Source organism: Elaeis guineensis, chromosome 11 (assembly GCF_000442705.2).
Source record: "Elaeis guineensis isolate ETL-2024a chromosome 11, EG11, whole genome shotgun sequence".
Taxonomy (NCBI): Eukaryota; Viridiplantae; Streptophyta; class Magnoliopsida; order Arecales; family Arecaceae; genus Elaeis; species Elaeis guineensis.
The window spans coordinates 29,248,022-29,275,194 of record NC_026003.2 but is presented as its reverse complement, the minus strand read 5'-3'; positions in this window follow the sequence as shown (position 1 = coordinate 29,275,194).

The following is a 27,173-nucleotide window of genomic DNA, read 5'->3' as shown; positions in this document are numbered from 1 at the left end:
GTACCACCATAGCTCATTAAAAATCTTATTCTCTCTAGTCTATTTTCAACAAAATGATTTAAAATATTATAACTTGCTGAAAATATGTATCTCATGATATTCTAAACTTAATCTTTGGCATGTTTCTACAAGTGCTTGACAAACTCAATCCCTTGAGCTTTATAAATTTTTTTTTATGAACACTCAAATATTTTGTCATCATCAAAAAAGGAAAGATTATTGCTCCAAAAATTGATTTTGATGATCACAAATCATTCAAGAAAACTACTAATGAGTTTCTTATCTTTGAAGAATATTTTAGTGATGTTTCAGATAGTCCAAAATATTGAGTTTGAAAAGCTCCATCAAGTATGCCAAAGTTGATGTTTCTGCAAGTTGAAGTCTTTTTTGAAGCTTTTTGGAAGTGTCAAATTGATTTAAATTCATTTAAGAGTATTTGGTAGTATTCTGATAAGTTTTAGATCTTAAATATATAAAAAATTAGATTAGAACAAAATGAAATGACCCAACTGGGTTATCCCCTTCCATTGGGTAGCCGGCATGCTCTATTTTTAGCTTGTGGCACGTAGTGGGACGACCTCTGAGACCTTGAGATCAAAATAGAGAGTATTTTTCAGACTGACAAAATGAAGTGACCCATGAGACTTTTCAGTCACAGTGGGACGACCCATGGGACGTCCCATTCTGGGCGAACCTCGTAATAGTTAGTTTTCAGCCTATTTTTGGTACATTTAATACACATTAAATACTCTCCAATGGCTCTTAACTGATACTAAGACACTCTCAAGTTTAAATAGAAGCTATAAATACTCTCTAGAGTTGGAAAATCAACCAAGATTCATGCATTCAAGCTCACATTCGTGAAAGTGAAAGAAATCCCTAAAAAGAGAGGAAAGAAGTAATCAATCAGCTCACCAACCATTCTCTAACTGCATTCAAGTGTGCCAATCATTTGAGAGTGTTCAATAAAAGCTTCTTCTTCTTAAGTATTATATTTTTATTGATTTTATTATGTTAATTTAAGAGGCTGTTTGTGCTGAAATTCCTGTACACTCATCTTTTGCTATTATACATTGGGGTTTGAGGGGGTTCCAAAACTCAGATAGGTTGATTCGAATCTGAAATCGGAGTTTGTGTGGGTTGCTTGTATTCAAAAAATAAGTGTTCTTGCTTGGATAGCAAGGGTCAGTGTTATCTGATATTTTGTATCTTATAATCTTTTTAGTGGATTGAATTTTTAAATAGGTACTTGGAGAGTGGATGTAGGTGCAAGATTGGCACCGAACTACTATAAATCTCTTATGTTTGTTGTGCTTGTATATCTTCTTTCATTCATTGTGCTCTATACTTATTTACTTATCATTTGTGGTTGATCTTCTTTTCTTAGCTAATCAATTCATCCCACTCAATAAGTATAGTATGTTACTTGAGAGCACTAATCACAAAAATTTTAAAAAGACCCAATTCATCCCCTCTCTTGGGCTCCATATCTAGGCAACATCCCTACATGGCCACTAGGGTTGTTACCACTAAGCAAAAGGTAGATTTTAGATTTTTGAAGAAAGAGAACTTCTAGATTGGTGGATGGATCCAACATCAAGATTGGATGAAAATGTGTTCACTAGAGATGCTTATCTATCCTTGTCTAGTGAGGGAATATTTGAGAATTTAAGGGTGGGTACCGGATCCATTGCGTCTACTATGAAGGGAGTGTTAATTTTGTTGAATGAAAGAAGGATTGGAAACCTTTTGGAGATGCCTAGGGTAGGAGTCTGTGTGCCCAAATTAGAGAAGAAGAGTGACGGGTTGAGATGCATTCTAGAGAAAGAGGACAGAGTGGTATTGATTGCTTGTTGGCCAACCAAGTCTCAGTGGACATGAGACTCCTCCATCATATAGTGAGCCAGATCTTCTTCCTAAAGATAGGTAGATTTGACTAGGTGATAGAGTGAGATGTGGTAGTTATGTACCATTTGATTTAGGAGACACCTATGAACCTCCTTTATATGATATTAGAACAAACTAACAAAGCAATTGAGAGTGGTAGAGCATGTCTTCCCTATGGGATGGTTTTCACCTTATATTCATTGAGTTCAGAGTTGACTTAAAGAGTGAGGACTCTAGAGTACTGATGCACTCTGATGGTACAATAAGTGGTCACTCCATCGTATGGGGTACCGCAAGTTGGATGGTCAATGGGTGTGTAGAGGTTCGGGATAGGAGCCGATCAGAGAGGATGATGATGAGGCCAATCCTAGTGAGCCTCAAGATGATAGAGTGCCATACAGTCTACCATCACCACCCCCAATAGCAGTAGCAGCAGAGCCAGCACTAGCACTAGTACCTACTTCTCCAGCTACACTTGCCTTACCCCACACTCCATGAGCACATCAGCCTGACACTTCAGTAGCATCAATGGATCAAACACTTTAGCGACTGGACACCATGTTTACTAGCTTGACATTGGACCTCCAGCACCACCATGATGAGCTCAGATGAGATTTCCAAAGACACTATGATGAGCTCAAGCAGGAAGTCATTCAGTTATCATAAAGGATTGAGGCTTTGGAGCAAGCCTAGAGTCAGAGGGCTGAGGATCTTGAGTCTACTTTAGAGTTTGCAAGTGAGGTAGTTGTTGGGTTCCAATCATGCAGTGGAATATGATTTTTAAAAATTTTTCATATGCACTCAACCAAAAATAAGTTTTAACATTTAAAATATACAAACCGAAACACAAATCTTAGGACTGCCCTGTTGATACAATCAAACAAATCAAGCATGCATCTAAGATAGAATTTGTACCTTTCGAAGATGATGATCTGGTGATAGAACGATCTCCATAAGACATCAAAATAGATGTCCTCCAACGGTGATCCATAGGGACAGATCAGGATCCTTTTCAATTTGATGTAGTGCTACAACAACCTTCACAAGTGCACTGCTGGATTCCTTCTCAAGGATCGGATTGCACCATCATCTGAATGCCTTCAAGCCTCCACAAAAGCCATATTAGAAATCTTTTCTCAAAAGATCTCACCACCCATAATGGACTAGAAAATCCAACAATTGGAAATTTTTATTTCTAAGAAAGGTAGACACTCTTTTTTCTAATTCCTCCTCTCTTTCTATTTTTCTTTCTTTCCCTCTTTTTCTCTTGTCCTTTTTTTTCAGATTTTTCAGTCTTTTTTTCACTAGAATCTACACCCAAAGACCCATGAAAATAGCACACCACATCCCATGTAGCGTCCCCTTTTTATAAGGTGTGAAGCGACACAACTCTTGGTGCTAGAATTTTCACATGGGGTCTCTTAGTTTTCATCAGAGAATTAATTCTCCATAAGGAATTTGTTTGGCATGGAAGAGCCTTCATATAGAAGGACTCTTCCATACTAGCACACAAAAACCCATACACCATCAGATGGCATGATAAATAAATAAGGCATGGAGAAAACATCCCTTGGCTCACAACCTCCTCCATGAGGTTCCTTGTTTTGTCTTCCACATAATTAAATCATCATATGAAAACCAAGGCATGTAGAGGAGACCAAGGGAAGAAGGATTTTTCCTTATCTAATCCAGAAGCCAAGGCCCCACCAGATGGCATGTGGGATTAGGTGCTAGCATGAGAAACAAAGAAGGGAGTTAGGAGTAAATAAGAAGGACTTTCTCCTTCTTAACACCAAAATAAATGGGGCATACCAAATAAATGCGTGGAATAATATGAAGTGGCGTGGAAGAAGATTAGTTCACATGAAACTCTTTCATGTGATGAGGTAAGAAACCATAAGTTCAAACCTAATCTAAGTTGGTTCATGGCATCAGAATTAGAGTTAGCACAAACATCTTTGCACCAAACCCAATTGAAAACTTGGGTTAATCCATGTGCTAGCAATTTAATTAATCCATAAGATTTACAATAAATCCAATTAGATTAGATCAAGATCAAATTCTTAATTTGTGTAACCCATTGGATTACATATCTAGCCAGTAGTGAACTCAGATTTATGACCTAAATCAATATGATTAGATTAGATCAGCCCTAATGCATCAATTAATCATAATACTTTTTAATTAATTTTTGAATTAAACTATTTTAATTCTTGCGAGTCTATAAGTCAAGATAGATATCTAGCAATATGTTATGACTACTCAGAAGATATAAAATTTGATGAAATATCAAAATTATCCTTTCATGCTGAGTTGCCGTATAATTCAATCCTTCAATCACATAACATCCCAAATAGGCCATGGGCATGAAATTATGTCAAGCTCAAATACCTATCCATATATATCTTGATCTGATGATGATGACTTGATTGATAAATCAGTAGAAGTACTTTCTACTGTTCATCCCTGCTTTGGCCCGAGACTCTCTAAGTCATCATCCTATGAGATCACATAGGATGTTCTCTCCTTTTACAAAAAGTGATCGATTTCTTATTGACCATTTACAATCTCTATGCACACTTCAGCATACTCAGAATATTCCACACATATCTCAAAGAATCATGCTAGAGTATGAACCAAAGTATGGATCCATATACACAAGGCACCATGGTGATCTTAGGTGAAAGGATTACTTGTACCATTTCTACTAGAGAACCATCTTTGACATACTGATAAGGCTCCATTAGATGTTCTCCTTCTGGATCAGTTCAGTAAACTCATTCTCCAATGAGCACCTACATCCTTATATTAGTGTCACCACACAAGTGATTATAAGATCAATTACCCTCTTCATCAAGCATACATAGGATGTACCAGTCTTACCAGTATCATCGATCTCTGACTTGATGATCATATAACTGAAAATATTTTAGACTGGAGCTATCAAGATTTTAGATCTCACTGGTATGATCTCATTATAGCCTTAAAATCATTGTCCCAACCTATGGGTTTCATCATAATCATGAATAAAATATGATATAGTAAATGATGAAATACAATGCCTCATCAATATAAAATAATGAATGTCATGCAAATGACTAGAAAGATTATATAGAATAGTTTCATTGCATCACCCAAGCGATTGGTTTGTAGGACACTATTCTTTCAATCTCCTACTTGCATTAAAGCCAATCACCTTTGTATTTGATGCCCATGCTATCAAGGTGGCGATCACACTACTATTGTGACAAGGCTTAGTGAACCGATCCATTATATAGTTCTTTGTATCAACTTATTCTATGATCACATCATGAATGAGGTGAAAGTACCTTAGGATGTGTTTGGTTTCAAATGAGACTATACCCAACTTAGTGATGAACTTTTTCATTAGACAACTTTTCTTAGCTATCTTCACTTGCAGTAATATACTGAGTCAACTATAGTTTGCTGTTTGGAACTCTTTCAATTCACTGCTTTTCTAGTACTTCTTAAGTACTTGAGAATATTTTTTATGATTTTTCAATGATCCTCCCCTGGATCTATCTAAAATTTAATGGTTATGCCCAAGGCATAAGCCACATCAAGGTTGGTACATGGGTAAGTAAAACTCTTTTACATCCATCTATGTTGAACCTCTTCAATATGAGATTAATTTTCCTAGACTGGGATAAGTCTAGCACCCACTTAGATCTATCTCTATAAATACCAAATATATCAGATGCTTCATCCAAGTCTTTCAAGAAAAACTTATGTGATAGCAAGGTATTGACTGATTACAACATCAGGATATCAATCCCAATATGTAGTATGTCATCCACATACAAAACTAAGAAGATAATGGCTCTTCGACTAGTCTTCTTATATACATATGATTCATCCACATTTTGGTAAAGTTAAATAATTCGACTATCTCATCAAAATAGATACTCCAACTCCTCGATATCTATTTTAATCCATAAATGAATTTGCCCTTCCATAGAGACAAACTCTCTAGATGGTATGCAGCTATAGTAAGCAACATCCAGATGGATATTCCTATTAGTAATCTATTGGGTCACACCCACAGGTGCTTCAACCAAAATTCATATTTGGTTGATATACAGAGAGTCCATTTCATATTTTATGGCTTTAAGTCATCTGTTAGAGTTCCTACTCATGATTGCTTCTGAATAGGTCGTGGGATCATCATTATCAATGATGTGTGATGTGTTGTCATTCTCAATGACAAACCTATATCAAAGTAGTATATTGCTCACTTTGATTAACCTTCAGAGAGGAGGCATGTGTCGTGATTGTGCCTCATCAATGGGCACATCAAGTCGAGGATCAACATGTGGATACTCTATAGGTTGTGGTAGGATAGTTCATAGGTATTGAACTTTTTGAGTTCAATTATCCTTCCACTACCCCCTTCTTAGATAAACTCTTTTTCAAAAAGTGGTGTGCCTACTGACAAACACTTTTTTTCAGTTGATGGTAGAAATAGTATCGCATACTCTTCTTAGGATAATCTATAAATTTTTACTTATCTGATCGAGCATAAAACTTATGTACATCAATTCTTTTCACATAAGCTAAGCAGTCCCATATCTCATATGGAGTCCAAGTAACAGATTTTAATGGTATCTTATTTAAAACATATGCAACAATTTCAAGGGTATTTTTCAGAAAGAGATTGGAAGCTCTGTAAAGCATATAATAGACATCTCATATGGAATATCCATCTCTGGCTTGAGTTATTATTAGCCTTTATACATCCATATGTATAAGGCCCAACAACTCGTTCGCCTTTTCTTATGTCCAGTAAATAGGGATCTTAGTCATTTTACCTATGAGATAAGAATTACAAGTTCTATATGATTCAAAATCATATAGATCAAAGAATTCTTCTTCATATTATTTATTTATTTTTGACTCACTAAAATGGCCAAGTTAGCAATGCCAGAAATATGTGACATTCATATTTTCTTTCTTTCTTTTTCTCATCAACATGAAGAACAATATCATTGAGAGATAGAAACATGAGATCATTATTTTAAAATCTATAGCCATAAAATTTATCAGAAGGAGAGCAACCTTTGCCCTTTACATTAATTTAAAAACCATGTTACAATAACAAAAGAATTGAAATAATATTTTTGATAAATTTAGGCATATAATAACAGTCTACTAATTTTAAAATCTTGCCAGAAGGTAACACATACAAATAGGTTCTTTCAACTTCAGCCTGGATGGATTCTCCACCAACGCCAAATGGCATAAAGTCACCTCTCTTCAGCTTTATGATCCTTGCAGCAATTTGCATAAGTGGGACCTACATATGGTATCTAATACTCGAGAATCTAAAGCTAAAGCATTCAATGATAAATTAGTCTATATTATATACAAACCATTAGCAGATGTAATTTTTGCATCCTGCTTCTGCTTCACACTTGCAAGACAATTCTTGTAATTTACTTTCCATTATCCATCATTGCTATAATAAAAATAGGTACCTATGGTGGAGATATTCTTCGCCTTGTTTTTCTGGATGATGCTAAAGAAGAAATCTGGGAGAGTTAACATGATCAAATCCTAGATTAACCCACCATCCATGATAAGAACCTAACCAACCTAATTATATGATTGAGTCAATCAGGATACACTTGACAGTCATATTGTCAATCCATCATATCTCATATATGATTTTACTTTCTCTAAAGCATCATTTTTGATCGAATCGAGATTAGAAGAATAGGAGACTATCTCCTAAGTGAGAACTATTCTCAGATTTCTCAACCAGTCCATGAGGTTTGGTTTAAAAGGCATCAAATATACCATACGGTGATAGTGAAGATGCAGATGTATTTATAGGAACATAAAAAGACTACTCATCATGACATGCATAATTTAGATGAGATCTTTTATCTAATCATGTCTCCCACTAATTTGATGAATTTCATATCCCTCTGATATGAAAAATGAGAAATCCTATCATCAGATTTTTTTAGTGAGGTTGAGATTCTAATTCCTCTTTAAAAGTCTTGTAGTTGCACAACAAACCTTTGAGGAGTTCATAAGTAGGAAACTCTTTTCAATTGTATCTCATGCAACTTCCAACATAACTTTTATCTCTAAAATACTTGTAGCCTCGTGGTTATACAACAAACTATAGTATTTTAGTTAAGTCATACCATTCATTATCATATGGTCATATCTAAATAATACTATCCTTGTAGATAGCATAACAAGACAGCAGTACCCAAATAAATCATAAGCATCATCAAGTCAACATCACATCAAGCCCTACAGCAAGCTTTATGGTTGTACAATAAAGTCACTATAGTTTTTGACATACTCTATTGATTTAGCATGAGCTAAATATACCATAAGCATCATTATGTACTAAGACAGTATCACATCAATCTCCACAGTAAGCCTTCTGGTTGCACAACAAACCTACTATTGTTACTGATATAATATTAGCTTAGCATATAGGAAGGTATAGGTAGTATTCTTAACACTTCGTCATTATAACTTAATATAATTTAAATGAGGGACTTAGATCTCATGCATATTCATAACATATAAATCCATCACATGCAATTTATATTTAATTCTAACTACCGACATATAAGAGCCAATAAAAGAAATCCGATGGTTATGAACTTTTCTAATGTAATCCATCCGAGCCACTAGATAGATTATGGGTCTAACCCTAGGTGCATCATAGACTGAACCATCTCATGGTCGATCTACATATGTCTCTGCTTTCTAATTGCTTGGTAGTCCAGTCTTCATCTCTATGAAGACTTCTACGAATGCTCCATCTTTCGAAAATAGAAAGAAATAATTTCTATCTATTTTTAAATAAAATTTTTTATCATTAATTTTACATCAACATGTAAAAGTCTCAATCAATAGTTGGAAACATTACAAAGGAAGGATGAGTAAGGTCTAGCTGAAAATATAATGCATCAAAGGCACCCAGTCCCTATTGCAAATATATCTATATAATCAACCAACACAGAAATATTCATACATACATCCATCACATGGGTGTATCAAGTCCATAATCATAAATCATGCATGTTATAACAATGATATAAAGCATGAAAATAAACTATCCATGTTATTCTAATTATAATATCATTCATGATCATGTCACTTTAGATGTTTAAATTCATGGGCACGGGACCCATCTAGAATTTTTTATTCGGATTCAACTCTTGATCAAATTACAATTATGTGTCAACCATATGTCACGCTCTTAAGTTAAGTTGACCATTTCTTAAACAAACCCTTAATGAAATTAGGTTTGCAAAGATTCGATCTACTATATAACTCAAGACCTAATCAAATTAGGTCAATGACAATTAGGTCAACAAAATTTCTAAACTAATTAGAACTATGAATCTGATTTGATCTACAATCATGAATCCTAATCACATTGGGTCAATGAATTGTAGTCAAATCAAACCTATCATCAAAAATCCTAATTGTTGTTTGGAGCATCTTTCTACCATGATCAGATTATTTAGCCACTCACATGCCTAGGACAAGAAGCATGATGGAAGACCCACCATGATGAATGCCCATTCTGTGGTGGCTGGCCCTTGGGTTTAGGGTGAGCGCATCATATGCAATAACCCTAATTCTTGGCTATGTACATCACATGTAGCATTCCAAAGTTCCGTGCATTACGTGCATAAGACTTACAATTTCATGAAAAATAGATGACAAGATCTATCCTAAACTTGTCACACAAGTCTAAAGATCATAGAATTTCATACCAAGGTTTGATTATGGACTAATAACTTTTATTCTTAATGAAGGATGCAACGAAACAACAATTAAACACCAAGTAAAAATCAAATTTTGACATAACATGAATTTGGTCTAATCAATATCATTACAATAACATGATGTTCAATTAAATCAATCAAGGGTGTTTTAGATACCACTAGTGGATTTCAGTCATGTAGCAGAATGTGATTTTCAAAAATTTTTCACATGCATTCAACTATTGAAAATAAGTCTTAACACTTAAAACATACAAACTAGAATACAAACCCTAGGACTACCTTATTGATTACAATCAAATAAATCAAGCATACATCTAAAGTAGAATTTATATCTTCCAAAGATGATGATCTGGTGGCAGAACATCTCCACAAGACATCCAAATAGATGTCCTCCAACGGTGATCTATACGGATAGATCAGGGTCCTTTCCAATTGATATAGTGCTGCAGCCATCTTCATAAGCGCATTGCTGGGTTCCTTCTCAAGAATCAGATTGCACCACCACCTGAATGCCTTCAATCCTCTACAAAAGCCACACTAAAAATCTTTTCTCAAAAAATCTCACCACCCACAATGGACTAGAAAATCCAATAATTGAAAATTTTTATTTCTAAGAAAGGTAGACACTCTCCTTTCTAATTCCTCCTCTTTTACTATTTTTCTTTCTTTCCATCTTTTTCTCATCTTTTTTTTTTCCAGATTTTTTTACCTTTTTCTCACTAGACTCCACACCCAAAGACCCATGAAAATAGCACACCACATCCCATGTAGCATCCCCTTTTTATAATGTGTGAAGCTACACAACTCTTGGTGCTAGAATTTTCATGCGGGGTCTCTTAGTTTTCATCGGAGAATTAATTCTCCATAAGGAATTTGTTAGGTGTGGAAGAGCCTTCATAAAGAAGGACTTCCATACCAGTGCACAAAAACCCACATGCCATTAGATGGCATGATAAATAAATAAGGCATGGAGAAAACATCCCTTGGCGCACAACCTCCTCCATGCGGTTCCTCATTTTGTCTTCCACATAATTAAATCATCATATGGAAACCAAGGCATGTAGAGGAGACCAAAGGAAGAAGGACTCTTCCTTACCTAATCCAGAAGCCAAGGCACTATCAGATGGTGCATGGGATTAGGTGTTAGCATGAGAAATAAAGAAGGGAGTTAAAAGGAGTAAATAAGAAAGAAGGACATTCTCCTTCTTAATGCCAAAATAAATGGAGCGTACAAAATAAATGGCGTGGAATAATATGACGTGGCATGGAGGAAGACTAGTTCACATGAAACTCTTTCATGTGATAAGGTAAGAAACCATAAGTTCAAACCTAATCTAGTTAGGTGCATGGCATCAGGATTAGGATTAGCACAAACATCTTTGCACTAAATTCAATTGGAAACTTGGGTTAATTCATATGCTAGCAATTTAATTAATCCATAAAATTAATAAATATAATTAGATTAGCTCAAGATCAAATTTTTAATGTGTGTGATCCATTGGATTTCATATCTAGCCAGTAGTAGACTCTGGCTCATGACCTAAACCAATTCAATTGGATTAGGTTAGTCCTAAAGCATCAATTAATTAGAACACTTTATAACTAATTTTTGAATTAAACTCTTTTAATTCTTGTGAGTCCATAGATCAAGATTGATATCTAACAATATGTTATAACTATCCAGAAGATATAAAATTTGATGAAAATATCAAAATTATCCTTTCATGGTAAGTTATCATGCAATTCAATCCTTCGATCACACAGCATCTCAGACAAATTATGGGCATGAAATCATATCAAGCATAAATATCTATCCATATATATTCCAATCTAATGATGGTGACTCAACTAATAAATCATTAAAAATACTTTTCACTGTTCATCCCTGCTTTGTCCAGAGACTCTCTGAGTCATCATCCTATGAGATCATATAGAATGTTATCTCCTCTTACAAGGAATGATCGATTCTTGTTGAACACTCATAACCTCCTTGCATACTTCAGTATACCCAGAATATCCTATACATGTCTTAAAGAGTTATGCTAGAGTATAAACCAAAGCATGGATCCATATATACAAGGTACCATAGTAATCTCAGGTCAAACGATCACTTGCACTACTCCTACTGGAGAACATCTTTTGACATACTGATAAGGCTCCATTAGATATTTTTCTTGTGGATTAGTTCAATGAACTTATTCTCTAATGAGCACCTATATCCTTGTATTAGTATCACCATACAAGTAATTGTGAGATCAAACATCCTCTCCATCGAGCATACATAGGATGTATCAGTTTTATCGGTATCATCGATCTCTGACTTGATGATCTTATGATTAAAAATATTTTAGTTTGAGGCTATCAAGATTTTAAGTCTCACTAGCATGATCTCATCATGATCCTAAAATTATTATCTTAATCTATGGGGTTAATTATAATCATGAATAAAATATGATACAGTAAATGATGAAACATAATATCTCATAAATATAAAATAATGAATGTCATACAAATGAGTAGAAAGATTATACAAAATAGTCCCATCGCATCATCCTTGTGATTGGCTTGTACGGCACTATTCTTTCAGTAGCATGACTCAATAGGAGGATTGACATCGCCATCATCTCTCAGCAAGGCAATGTCAGGATTTTACATGCAGCGATGCATTAGCTCAAGTCTTAGATGGGTGTTGCCCGGTCTAACAACCCGGGGGGGTGGAGTGTGAATTGGGTTCTTAAATATAGTTTCTCAAAATTTCAGAGAATATGTGCATCAATTCATATATTTTTGAATATGAAAGTGAATGTGAACAATAACACAAACAAGTATGCAATGGAATAAAATAAAAAAAATAAGAACATGCAAAATCACCCTAAACATAAAGATTTATAGTGGTTCGGTGCCAAATCCTGCACCTACATCTACTTCTCAGGCTCTTTCTTGAGAATTCCACTATAATCTCAAAACATTATAGCCGGATTATTTTTTAGGCTCACAATCCACAATCTAGTTCATTTTTCCAAAGCTCACCAACCAAAATCTTACAAGATTGTTTTTCCTTGGGTGTACAATCAACCCACACCAATCCATTCTAGGTACGGATCAAACCTTTCCCTAGTTTCAAGCCTCACCCCAAAACTAGACAAAGAACAAAAAGCAATAGAGAATGAAAGTAATAGGGAATACAAAGCTCACAAATGGAACAAGATAGTCAATAGAAATAAGAACTAAAGAAAATGTCACTTGGAAAAGGCTCTTCAATCTGATGTGAGATAGCTTCAAAGCTTGAAGAAGAACTTGGAGATGAATAACACTGCTTCTTACTGATTGCTTTGAAGACATCTGAGTGGAAAATGACTCAAGAATGGCTTCTCTTCAATTTTTTGCTATTTTTTTACTATTTTCTGCTATTTTCTATTATTTTTCTCAATTTTCTGCATTTTGGAGCCTTCTCACCTTTTCTTAAAAAGTTTCCCTTTTTGGAAGCAATTCAAATATTCAAAAAATATTTGTTGACATGTACTAGCCATTTTAAAATGTTGGAACATGAAAAAGTGGCAAAAAAATTATCAAAAAAATGATTAAAAAATTAAGAAAAATAGACTCCCAGTAGAAGGAAAGAAAGAGGGGGCATCCCTTTTTGCCTGGGTACAAAACAGGGCTTCCTAAGGGGTGTCTCTTTTGCCTAGAGCAAAAAGCCGCTCTCTATTTGGCACAAACTACCCACATGGGGCATCCTAAGGGGCATCCCTTTTGGGCCAGCACAGAAAGGGGCATCTCAAGGGACATCCCTTTTTGACATGCCAAATATTTTAGTTCTTTTTCATAAAAGGGATGTCCCAAGGGGTTTTCTTTTTATTCCAAGAGCTGAAACATGAGTCCGAAGCCTCGATTTTTTATGCTTTCTCATTTTAAACTTGCCGAAGGATCCTCCAAGAGATTGATCATCCTTTTTCTTGAATTGAGGACTTTGATACACATCCAAACATGCTTCAACTTGGGACTCTTTCTTAAGGATTTTTGACATTCAAGCTTAGATCACTTTGATTATTTCTGAAACACACTTTAAACTCAAAGTAATCATTAGTAACCTTCTCAAATGACTTGTTATCATCAAAATCAAGCCTTGGGTCGACAATCTCTCCTTTTTTGATGATGCCAAAATATTTGAGTTTAAATAAAATGACATCTAAAGTGATGATAAAATATAGCATATGATGCACATAACTATTAAGAAGTATGCCAATTCAACTTTTTAGAGCAAAAACACCAGATGCAAGATAATCTATCAGAAACATAAATTTCATCAAAAAGTTCCCCCTCAATACATGAAACTATAACAACATAAGCTTGCATAACTTCAAAAATAGTGTCATTTTGCACAACTCCCCCATATCAAAAATATATGCAATCTCAAAAGCATAACAAACATAAACATTATTATCTTCATTACATTAATTCTCCTTCTATCTCTCCATTTAAAATAACATAAATATATAACAATCTCCTCCTTTTTGATAACATATATAAACATATATGCTCTCTCCCTTTTTGACATCATCAAAAAGAAGGACAACAAGGGATACCACTGTAAAAAGAATATCACAAGATATATCTAGAGAAAAACTTGATATCCATTCAGTTCAATAAAGTCATAAATACATCACAAGACACATAGAGTCAGAGATACATCTATGATCAAATACCATGCATCTGACATCAAAGCCTACTCAAAGATACATCAAGATAAATCAAAATCACAAGCCAAAGCATGAAACACACAAAGACCAACATAACACTAATCTTCTTTCGAAGAGGAAGAAGATGTTATTTTGAGTGGAATAACACCAAAGGAATGAAAAGAAATGCCAAGGGGGATGTCCCTTTTCAGAAAAATTTCAAAAATAGATTTTTAAAAATTAAAAAAAGATAAATTTGTTCATGAAAAATGAGGGGATTTAGGATTAATTGATTTTGGATAGAATTATGGTGATTTTGATCAAAAAATTAATGGATTTCAAAGAGATTAAATCAAATCAAGCACAAGGGTCAATGATTCCTAGCTCACTTTTGATCTCACAAAATCTATTTTCAATCAAAGGTTTAGTAAATATATCAACAAGTTGTTTCTCAGTACAAATAAATTCAAGCATTATATTTTTGTTTTGAACTTGATCTCTTATGAAATGATCCCTTATTTCAATGTGTTTACTTCTTGAATGTTGCACAAGATTCTTTGTTAAATTAATTGTACTAGTGTTATCATATCTTATAGGGATGTCATTAAGTTTAATGCTAAAATTCTTAAATTGTTGCTTAATCCATAAGATTTGTATACAGCAACTTCCAGCTGCAATGTATTTGGCCTTAACTATAGACAATACCATTGAATTTTGCTTCTTGTTAAACTAAGAGATTAACTCCAAAAAATTGATAGGTTCCACTAGTACTTTTTTTGTCTATTTTACATCCTACAAAATTGGAGTTTGTATATCCTATAAGATCAATTGTTGATTATTTTGAATACCATAAATATAGATTTTGTGTTCTATTTAAATATTTTAAAATTCTTTTAACAGCAAGTAAATATAATTTTTTTGGTTTAGATTGAAATCTAGCACACATGGAAACACTGAACATGATATTGGATCTACTTATAGTTAAATATAATAAAAAATTAATCATGCCTCTATAAAGTTTTGGATCAATACTTTTACCATTTTCATCCTTATCTTATCTACATGAAGGGCTCATCGAGGTTCCAATATGTTTTGATGTTTCCATCTCGAACTTCTTTAAGATCTCTCTAGTATATTTGCTTTGTTAGATTGAGATCCCTTCTTCAATTTGCTTTATCTGGAGTCTGAGGAAGAATGTATGTTCTCCTATCATACTCATCTTGAACTCTCTTTACATTAACTTGACAAATTCTTGACATAATAATTCATTAGTAGATCCAAATATGATATCATCCACATATATTTGTATAATCAAAATATCATTAAATTTTCTTTTAATAAAAAGAGTTTTATCTATATTTTCTCTTGAAAAATTATTTTTTAATAGAAATTTACTAAGTCTATCATACCATGTTCTAGGTGCTTGTTTCAAATCATATAATACTTTATTTAATTTAAAAACATGGTTTGGAAAGCATGATTTTTAAAATCAGAAGGTTGTTCAACAAAAATTTCTTCAACTATATATCTATTTAAAAAAATACTTTTAACATCCATTTAAAAAAATTTAAACTTCATATAATAAGCATAAGTAAGCAAAATTTTTATAGCTTCTAATCTAGTTACAGGTGCAAAGATTTTATCAAAATCAATACTTTCTTCTTGATTATAATCTTTAGCAACTAATCTTGCTTTATGTCTTATTACATTATCATTTTTATCTAACTTATTCTTATGCATCCATTTAGTTTCAATTATTGAATGATTTTTAGGTCTTTCTACTAAAGTCCAAATATTATTTCATTCAAATTGGTTAAATTCTTCTTGCATAGCATTAATCTAATTATAATCTTTTTCAGCTTCTTCTAATGATTTAGGTTCAATTTGAGACACCAATGCAATATGATTAATAGCATCTCTGAGAGAGGAATGAGTTTTTACCCCATAAGAAGTATCACCAATAATAAGCTTTTTAGGGTGGCTTTAAACATACCTCTAATCTTTAGGTAAATCAGTTGTACCTTGAGGTTATTCTAACTGACCTCCCCATCGTCTAAGTCCATATCTTCTTATTCTTGTTCTTCAATGTTGGCTAAATCTTATAGAAAAAGTTTCTTCATTTCTCCTTCTATTTCATCTGCATTATCATTAGTCTTTCTCTTCCTTGATGGAAGATCATTAGTCTCATCAAAAATAATATGAATAGATTCTTCTACAACTAATATTTTTTTATTAAAAACTCTATAAGCTCTACTAGTAGAAGAATATCCAAGAAAAATACCATCATCAGATTTTGCATCAAATTTTCTCAATGTATCTTTACCATTATTCAAGATTAAACATCGGCATCCAAAAATATAAAAGTATCCAATATTCGATTTTCTTCCTTTCCAAAGCTCATAAGGGATTTTTTTTAAAATTAGTCTAATCAAAGCTCGATTCAAAATGTAACATGCGGTGTTAATTGCTTCCATCCAAAAATATCTAGGGAGGTTGCTTTCATACAATATGGTACATGTCATTTCTTGTAAATTATGATTTTTTCTTTCTACTGTACCATTTTGTTGAGGTATCCTAGGTGCAAAAAAATTATGTTCAATATCATTTTCACTATAAACCTTTCAAGATCTTGATTTTCAAATTCAACTCTATGATCACTTCGAATACATAAAATTGGTAAACCTTTTTCATTTGAGACTTTTTGATACAATCTGGTAAAAATAAAAAATGCTTCATCTTTATGTGCAAGAAATAAAGCTCAAGTAAATTGAGAGAAATCATCAATAATAACAAAATCATAATATTTACCTCCTAGGTTTGTAGTTTTAGTAGGTCCAAACAAATCCACATGCATGAGTTCTAAAGGTTTTGATATAGAAACTACATTCTTTGATTTGAAAGAAACTCTAGTTTGCTTACTAAATTGACATGCATCCCAAATTCTATCTTTTTTAAACTTTAAATTGAAGAAAAATTCTCCAATCTGATCAGATTGCCAGGACATGTTTTGAAAATTTTTTTATTCAAAAGCTGACATAACAATTATGGATTTCTTTGGTCACAGTAGAATAGGGATTAAATTTTCAGAGGTTACTTGAATCCAATGCCTCACGAGGTTTGAAAGTACAGATCTTCTATTTCGCACGCACGTCAAGCTCCGTAGGAAAGAAGGATGATCTTCTTTTCATCAATCTTTAGAAGGAAACACGGGGAGGGAGGAGATCTGATTTTCTCTCCTTAGGGATGCCTAGAAAGGAGTTCCCATGCCTAGAAGAGAAGCGCCCAAGATATCTCACAGTAAGAAAGAAAAAACTTCTTCTTTTGTGTCGCACACACCACCCTTCTCACTTATGATTTTTCTTTCTTTTTGTTGCAAAAAAATACCATACTATCGATGGTTATGTGGTCCCTCTTAAATAGATGTGGCATCCCAAATCTGATCTAATTCTAAATTGATTAGGAGTTCATATCCAAGTAGGAAATCAGGTGAGAAAAGAAAAGCACTACCTTATTTAGGCACACATGCATATGGGGTGGATATTATTAGCACTCCTTCTTTCTTTTTGGTCGGATCCCATGAGAGAGAGTCTTAGGCAATTGGAACTCTAAGGATCTAATCCTATTTGGATCCAAATTGAGTCTAATTTGAACTTAATTTGAATCGAATTCAAACCAAACTCAAAGAGGCTGTCAATCCTAATTTAATTAAGATTCTGATCTAAGTCTAACTTAAATTTTTAACCCAATTCAAGATTAATTAAATTAGATCTAATATAAAATTAATTAGCCCTTGAATTTAATCTCTCATGAATTCTTTGGATCATTGATCAGATCATTATCATCTTCGAAATTAAACCTGAACCTCATGTCCAGTGCTAACTAGACATAGTCAACTTGTTTAATTCCATATGACCCTTAACTTAATTCTTAATTAAACTAATTTATTTATTCAATCAAGTCAAGTACTTCCAAATTGAACTCATAGACTTGGATCAATTCTTTTCTATATTGTTTGACTTTGTGCGTGACTCATAGGTTCGAATACTAAGTCAGTAGCACAGAAATAACTTCTTGTACTAATCGAAGTTATCATCTAGCAATTAATTTCGATATCTGAATGGGTTGAATATTTGTAAGACAATATTTAAGAACCAATACATATGATTACTGCATAATTCATCTCCTTGACCTCGAATGCTCAAAGTGAAAGAATTATGCCCTACAAGCCAATCGCATATGGGATGTGATGGGCTATTTTTCTATAAATTATCTTCCAAACTTATGTACTTGACATTGTTAATTAATAAAATAGATATTTTGATTCATTATATGCTATATCTTATTATTATTTTAAGATTATAATGAACTCCATAGGTCAGGGTAATGATTTTATGATCATGATGAGATCACACAGTGAGATCTAAATCTTTGACAGTCCTGATCTAAAATATTTTCAATCATTAATTTATTGAGTCAGAAATTAATGATACCGATAAGACTGGCACATCCTATATAAGCTCAGTAGTGAGGGTGGTTGATGTCACAACCACTTGTGTGCCGGCACTAATACAAAGATGTGGATGCTCATTCGAGAATGAGTTCACTGAATTGACCTATGAGAGAACATCTGATGGAGTCTTATTTATATGTCAGCTAGTTGTTCTCTAGTGAAAGTTGTATAAGTGATCCAATGACCTGAGATCACCATGGTACCTTGTGTCCATGAATCTATATTTTGGTTCACTTTCTAACTTGATTCTCTGATCCTTGTGTGGGATATTCTGGATATGATGAAGTGTGTATGGAGATTGTGAGTGGTCAAGAAGGGATTGGTCACTCCTAATAGGGGGAGCAAATATTCTATGTGATCTCATAGGTTAATGATTTGGAAGTCTTTGACCAAAGCAGAATGATAATTAGAAAGAAGTTTCTAATGTATCATCAACTGAATCATCATCTTTTGATTAAGATATATTTAGATAAGCAATTGGACTTGACATGATTCTATATCTATAGCTCATTTGGGGTGTTGTATGACTAAAGGATTGAATTGCACGGTAACTTGCCACTGAAGGATATTTTTTATATTTTCATCAAATTTTATCTCTTTTGGATAGTCATGACATATTATTAGATGTCAATCTTGACTTGTGAACTTGTAAAAATTAAAAGAGTTTAATTTAAAAATTAATTAAAAAGAGTTCTAGTTAATTGGTGCAATTGGGCTAACCTAGTCTGATTGAATTAGGGTTAGGTTAAGAGCCTGAGTCCACTGCTGGCTAGATTTGGAATCCAATGGGTCACATATTTTGAAATTTGATCTTATTCTAATTTATTTAAGATTTAATATAAATCCTAGGGGTTAATTTGATATACTAACATATTGTGTTAAACTAAGTTTTCAATTAGGTTAAGTTCAAAGTGTTTGAGCTAAACTAAACCTGTTGCCTTTGACCTAATTACATTAGGTCTGAATTAATTGGCTTCCTATCTAACTTGGAAGTGTTTCAAGAGAGAAAGGACTCATCCATGCCATCAGGTTGTCCATGCCAAAAATAAATGCCGCCCACCCTTTATTAGTGTTAAGGAAGATGGAGAGTCCTTCTTTAAGACTCTTAACAATCTCTTCTTATTCCACCAATTTCCTTAATATCACACACCAAAAAAATATGAAAAATTTATGAGGTGTAGAAGAAGAGGAGTCCTTCTATATGAAGGCTCTTTTGCATCATTTATTTTATCAAAGAATTAATTCTTTATGTGAGGAAGTGGAGCGCCAAGAGTTGGCACCCCTTGGGACTCCTAGCCATCCCTTCATTCCCTATTTAAATGGGATGCCTCTTATGGGATAAGGGCTAAAAAATCTGAGGCATAGGCATGTGATAAGAGAGGAAAAAGATAGAAAAAAAAAATCAAAAAAAAAAGATAAGAAAATTGAGAAGAAAAAAAATAGAAAGAAGAGAGGTGAGAAAAAAGGCAAGTGTGGTGTGCTTGTCCTAGGGTTTGATTTTTTTATGTGTTGGAGTACAAAATCAAATCCTAGGTTATGAGATTTTTGGAGAAAACTCTCTTGATGTGTCCTAGTAGAGGAATCGAAGGTAAACGGGTGTTGGTGCGATCGTTCCTTGAGAAAAAGCCAATAGTGTTCTTGTGAAGAAAAGGCTATAGCACTACACCGGTTGGGAAGGACCTTAATCATCTTCTATGTGGATCACTGTTGGAGGACTTCTACTTTGGAGTCTTGTAGAGATCACCTTCTTACCATATTACTCATTTTAGAAAGTATGAGTTTCTAACTCTTTGCATGCTTGGTTTTTGATTTGTTCGACATCTATAAGGTGCTTCTAGGGTTTGAGTTTCGATTGAATAGTTTTAATTATTAAAGCTTTCAATATGCATATTAAAATTTTTAAAATTCATATTTTACTATATGATCAAAATTGAATAGTGATATAAGAGCCATCTTTGTTAGATTTGATTAAACAAGTGCCTAAGTTGTAGTATAGATTTGATCAGATTCATATAATGCCAATATGCTGTATCGATTTCTAGCATTGATCTTAAAATCAAAAATTATTTTTGACTTTATTTGAATTATGAATTTAAATTTTATTTATTAAATTTAGAATTTTCTATAATATAAAATTTAATAGTTCATAGTTGTTTGATGCTTAAATCATTTTGATTAAGGGTGTATTATATTTACATGCCTAATTTGATTAAGGTTTTGTAAGTTGACTGAACTTGTTATATGTTAAGTCTTAATTATTTGAACACCTTTTGTAATTATAGTAATCATTTTTGGCATGATAATATGAATGATATTATAACTTGAAAAGCATGTTTTATAGCATGAATTGTTAAATATATATCTTACATATTATGTAGAAGTTAGGATGTGCTGAGATCAGTTTAAGACCTTCTATAAAAATTTAAGTTATAGTGTTAGGATTTACTTACAAATTGAATGTCGAGTTTATTTGATCAATTGGTGTCTAGGTAAGTGTTATAGATGATTTTCTAATTAGGTCCATATGCTAGCCTAGCCAATTATGTTGGTATCTAAGAAAAGCTACGAAAAGCTTCCAACCTACTTACCTGACCAATTTGGTCTAATTGAGTTTCGAACTTAGATTGATTAGTGATGTAGACACTACAAAGGCTTTCCTTCATGCTTAGTCAATAGAGTATGTCAAGATCTTAGTGAGCTTGTTGTGCTATTCACAAGACTTACTATAGAAATGTGGAGAAAATTTAGTGCAGGGGTAAAATGATAATTTTAAAACTTTTCAAAATTATGACTTTACAACGAAAAAATATTAATTAATCTAATTAATTAACATAAATTTATCCTACACTAGGATCTAAATATGATATATAGCATGCATTCATTTAAATTTGAATTTCAAATTCAAACAGTAAACACTTTACTATAATGTGTTCAGAACATAATACCTTTGTGCGGGTAGTAGATCGCCGCAATCTGATCATCGTCGGGAGAGTCTGATCATCATAATGTAGCCACACAGTATGTCTGGCCTCTGTGGATCATTCACATGAAGCTTTCGATCTGATCGACTCCTCACGAGTGCTAGCTCGTTGTAGAGCCCTTTTGACGGTCGATGCTGATCGAACTCCTTCGATCGATGTCTATCGATTCTTCAGATACTCTGGATCATCAACAGACATGCTTGAGAGGATGTTGAAGATCTTCTTAAAATTTTGTGGGCTCACGACACTCGTAGCTCACTTTCTCACTTCCCGAACCCCAGGCTAAAACTCTAGGGAACTCACCGAAAACCTTGCACCCACTTTTCTTTCTTTTCTTTCTTTTTCTCTTGGAAGGATATGGACTTCCTTCTCATGCACAAGACTTCTCACGCCCCAGAATTTTTCTTCAAAAATCTTCTTTTTGCACGCCCCACTCTTCTCCTCCTTTTATAACAACATCAAATATCTTATCCAAAAGAAAGGATAAAGATGAGTAATTGCACATTTGAATTCAAATCAAATTTTGAATTCAAATGGACACCAACTCATCCCTTATCCACTAAAGGCATGAGGCATGGCTTAAATTATGCATGAAGAGATTTCATGAGAAACCTTTTCTCATGTAATAAATGGGGCATAAAAAAAGAGATAAGGTGCAAAGATTGATTGCCCATTCAAATTCAAACTTTATTTTGAATTTGAATGGCCAACCAATCATCCTTATCCATTCATATGGCACATTAAAGTGGGGTGTGGAGAGGGCTTGGCATGAGAAAATAATTCATGAGAAGTTTTTTCTCATGAATTCAAATGGGTGCAATGGAAGTGAGGTGGCACATGGAGATTGGGTCAAGATGGTTTAATTATTTAAACCAACCTAATTGAACCAAATAAGTTAGATCCAATTAGACTAATTTAAATCCAATTAAATTAGGCTTAATTAGGCTCAATAAAATTCTAATCAAATCAGAAATTGATTAAGCCCAACCTCTGATCAAATCAGAGACCAAACCATCTCGACGATTAGGTCAACTCTTAACCTAATCGGGTCAAACCCAACTGAATCCAATTCAATTAGACTTGATCCAAAAATAATTACTCAATCAAATTGAGTTAATTAGTGATCAAATTACTAATTAAATCTCTCATAAATACTGAGTCCAAATTCGATGGGCAATCGGGCATCAGAATTCATCGATATGTAACCCTGATCGAAAAGTCCCAACCAGTGGGACGCTTAACCCTGGTACCCATAATATGTGAAACTCATGATCAGAAAATCTTAATTCTCGATAACTGAGTCTCAAACATGTAGGATTCTATACCAACCATCAGATCAGATAGGAACCTCTAATGTGTGTGACCCCGCAGGTTCGAACCTAAGCCGGTAGCACAAGAACCAATTCCTGTACTAATCGAAGTGACCATCTAGCAATGGTACCCGACATCTGGATAGGTCGAAGAGTCACAATCACAACACTCAAAATCTACATGAATATGGTTATTGTATAATTCATCCTTTTGACCCCTGTGTTTAGGATGACTCAGGGTTAAACTGTCAACCCTGATCAGATCATCCGAATTGTGCTCAACTCAAACAGTCCTGTGACTCCTCACAAGGACTACCCTGGCCAAGATTTTGCTAAATTGAAACATGACTGTACACAGCTCCTAAACTGGAGTGGTCAATCCCATCTTGACATACACACCGACAAGTCAAGTACTTGACTACACCCAGCAGCCTTCCATCACTGAATTAGAAATTCAAGTAGTCCAGTGCCTAAGTGTAGTGAGTTGCTTGCAAGTCACCATGGCGGTCTCAGGTCGGAGGAATATTTATACCCATATTCCATCAGAGCAAATCTTGACAGCAGAAATAGCTCCAGAGTCGATCACGTTCAGTGCAGATGTACCCTTACATCTCACCTGTATGCCATACCAGTGTCTCCACACTCATTGGTTAAGAGGACAACCAACCTATATGGCACACAACGACCTATGCTTGATAAACATTGTCATCCTTGGTAACAACGTATCATTTGGTCGTGAATAAATTTAAGGACTAAACGATAAATTCTCCTTGGTCGAGTCTAAATAGTCCTAAGGACTTCACCACAACATAAGAGTTCATTAGAAGATGAAATATTTTATGATAAAAAATACCAAAATAATTTTTATTAATTCATAATTCATGTACATATACAAAAAATGAGCACAACCATCAACAGACTGATGATTGGCTTTGGGATACTATTTCCAACAATCTTCCACTTGGTCTAAAGCTAATCGGTGCAGTATCTAATACCCATCTTCGACTTGTAGTTGTCGAACTCCTTCACCGCAATGGCTTTAGTGAATGGGTCGGCCAGGTTCTCCTTTCCATCGATCTTCTGAAGATCGACGTCACCTCGATCCATAATTTCTCAGATGAGATGGTAGCGGTACAGAATATGCTTCGTCCGCTGGTGTGCCTTTGGTTCCTTCACCTGAGCAATGGCTCCAAAGCTGTCACAGTAGAGCAGAACTGGACCAACAAGGGAGGGTGCTACTCCAAGCTCGGTGATGAATTTTCTCAGCCACACCGCTTCTTTGGCAGCATCTGATGCAGCGACATACTCTGCCTCGCAAACTGAATCAGTCATTGTGTGCTGCTTGGAATTTTTCCAGTAGATAGCCCCATCATTAAGGGTAAAAATAAATTCTGACACACTTTTGCTGTCATCGTGATCAGACTGGAAACTAGAGTTTGTAAACCCTATAAGTCTCAAGTCCGATTCACCATAAACAAGCCACTGATCCTTAGTATTTCTTAAATACTTTAGGGTGATTTTAACAACCTTCCAGTGATTCTCCCCTGGATCAGATTGGTATCTACTCACTACCCCTAGTGAGTATGCCACATCTGTCGTGTACATGTCATGACGTACATGATAGATCCCACTGCCGAAGCATATGTAATCCTACCCATACGCTCTCTCTCTTGAGGTGTTGTCGGACAATCCCTCTTCGAGAGAGAAATTCCATGGCCTATCGGAAGATAGCCTTTCTTGAAATTCTCCATGCTGAACCTCTTCAGCATAGTATCAATGTATGTGGACTGAGATAAATCAAGCAACCTTTTAGATCTATCCCTATAGATCCTCATCCCTAGGATGTAGGAAGCTTCTCCCAGATCCTTCATGGAGAACTATGACGACATCCAAATCTTTATTCCCTGTAATGCAGGGACATCATTTTCGATTAAGAGAATGTCATCCACATACAATACAAGAAATACTACTACTGGACCATTAGCCCACTTATAAATGCATGGCTCTTCTTCGTTCTTAACGAAGCCATATGTCTTGATCGTCTTATCAAAATACATGTTCCAACTCTGTGATGCCTGCTTAAGTCCATAAATGACCTCTGTAGCCTACACACCTTAGACTCATCTGTGGATGTGAATCCTTCAGGTTGTATCATATACACCTCTTCATCCAGCTCTCCATTTAGGAAAGCTGTCTTCACATCCATCTACCAGATTTCATAGTCCAGATGGGCAGCTATCGCAAGCATAATCTGAATGGATTGGAGCATTGCCACAGGAGAAAACGTCTCGTCATAGTCTATACCATAACGTTGACGATATCCCTTGGCAACCAGATGGGCTTTATAGGTTTCCACCTTTTCGTCTGCACCTCTCTTTCTCTTGAAGACCCATTTACACCATATGGGTTTTACTCCTTCGGGTGGGTCAACCAATGTCCACACATCGTTGACCTTCATGGATTCCATTTCGGATTTCATGGCCTCTAACCATTTCTCAGAGTTGGGTCTTTGCATTGCATCCATGTAGGTGATCGGATCCTCATCATTTTCATCAAGTTCGATAGGATCATCATCCCAGATCAAGAAACCATAGTATCTATCTGGTTGATGTGGTACTCTACCAGATCGCCTTAAGGGTGCATGAACAATGGGCTCCGGATCTGATCTAATCAAATCCGATTCAGGTTCAGCAACTTGTGTCAGTTTTTTCTCCTGTCGAACTTCGTCAAGTTCGACCTTAAAGGCAACAGTCCCTTCACCAAGGAACTTCTTTTCCAAAAAGATTGCCTTAAGACTGACAAATACTTTTTGCTCATCAGCTAGGTAGAAGTAATACCCTTTGGTCTCTTTTGGGTACCCTATAAAATTACATTTATCAGACCTAGGTCCAAGCTTGTCCGTAATTAAATGTTTAACATAAGCCAGACACCCCCAAACCCTAAGGTGCGAGAGTACTGGCTTACGTCCTATCCATATCTCATATGGCATTTTGGTTACAGACTTACTCGAAACTCTATTTAGAAGGTAACAAGCCGATTCGAGCGCATATCCCCAGAGGAAGATCGGCAGACCAGCAAACCCCATCATGGATCGAACCATATCCAACAAGGTCCGATTCCTCCTTTTAGATACATCATTATGTTGTGGTGTTCCAGGAGGAGTCCACTGAGAGAGAATCCCATTCTCCCCAAGATATGTCAGAAAATCATTGGAAAGGTATTCACCTCCTCGATCAGATCGAAGAGTTTTAATACACTTTTCAGTTTATTTTTCTACCTCATTTTGGAATAGTTTAAACATTTTAAATGACTCCGACTTATGCTTCATTAAATAGATATACCCATACCTCAATAGGTCGTTGATTTATGTCACAAATTGACATAAAAAGTATCAATTAATATCTAAATTATCTAACTTTATTAAGAAATTAATATTTGTTATTATATTTTGTAGAAGAAGAGATCATCAATAGAAAGAACAAGGAAAGAGGATTCCAACAGCGTAAATTTTATGCAAAACGGAGTTAAATTGACCCAAGAATTGAAGAATAAAGAAAGAAGACTCAATTGGGTCAAACCCGAGTCAAATCAGATCAAAATTGGTCAAAAATCAACTAATTTGGTGATCTGGTTAGCCGCCTGGTCCACAGCAACAGGCGCATGGACCATGGACCCATCGGCACACCATAAACTCTCCTAACAACCCTCTAAAACCTCTTAGTCCCACATCTAAAGTTTTGAAAACCTTATAACCCCCAAATGCCTATAAAAAGCCCCCAAAGGCCCTTGTTTTATGTATTCTTCCTTCCGATCAAGCTTGTAACCCTAGATAGTGGGGTTTTTAGCTCTCTTCTCAAGCCTCGAGCTTTGAGATTTTTGTAATAAATTTTTTTTATATATATAAAATCTTATTTTTATGCAATTTCATCTCTTTACATTATGCAATTTATTTTTCTTGCAATTAGGATAGTTTAATTTATGCAATTTAATTTTATGCAATTAGGTTAGTTTAAATTATGCAG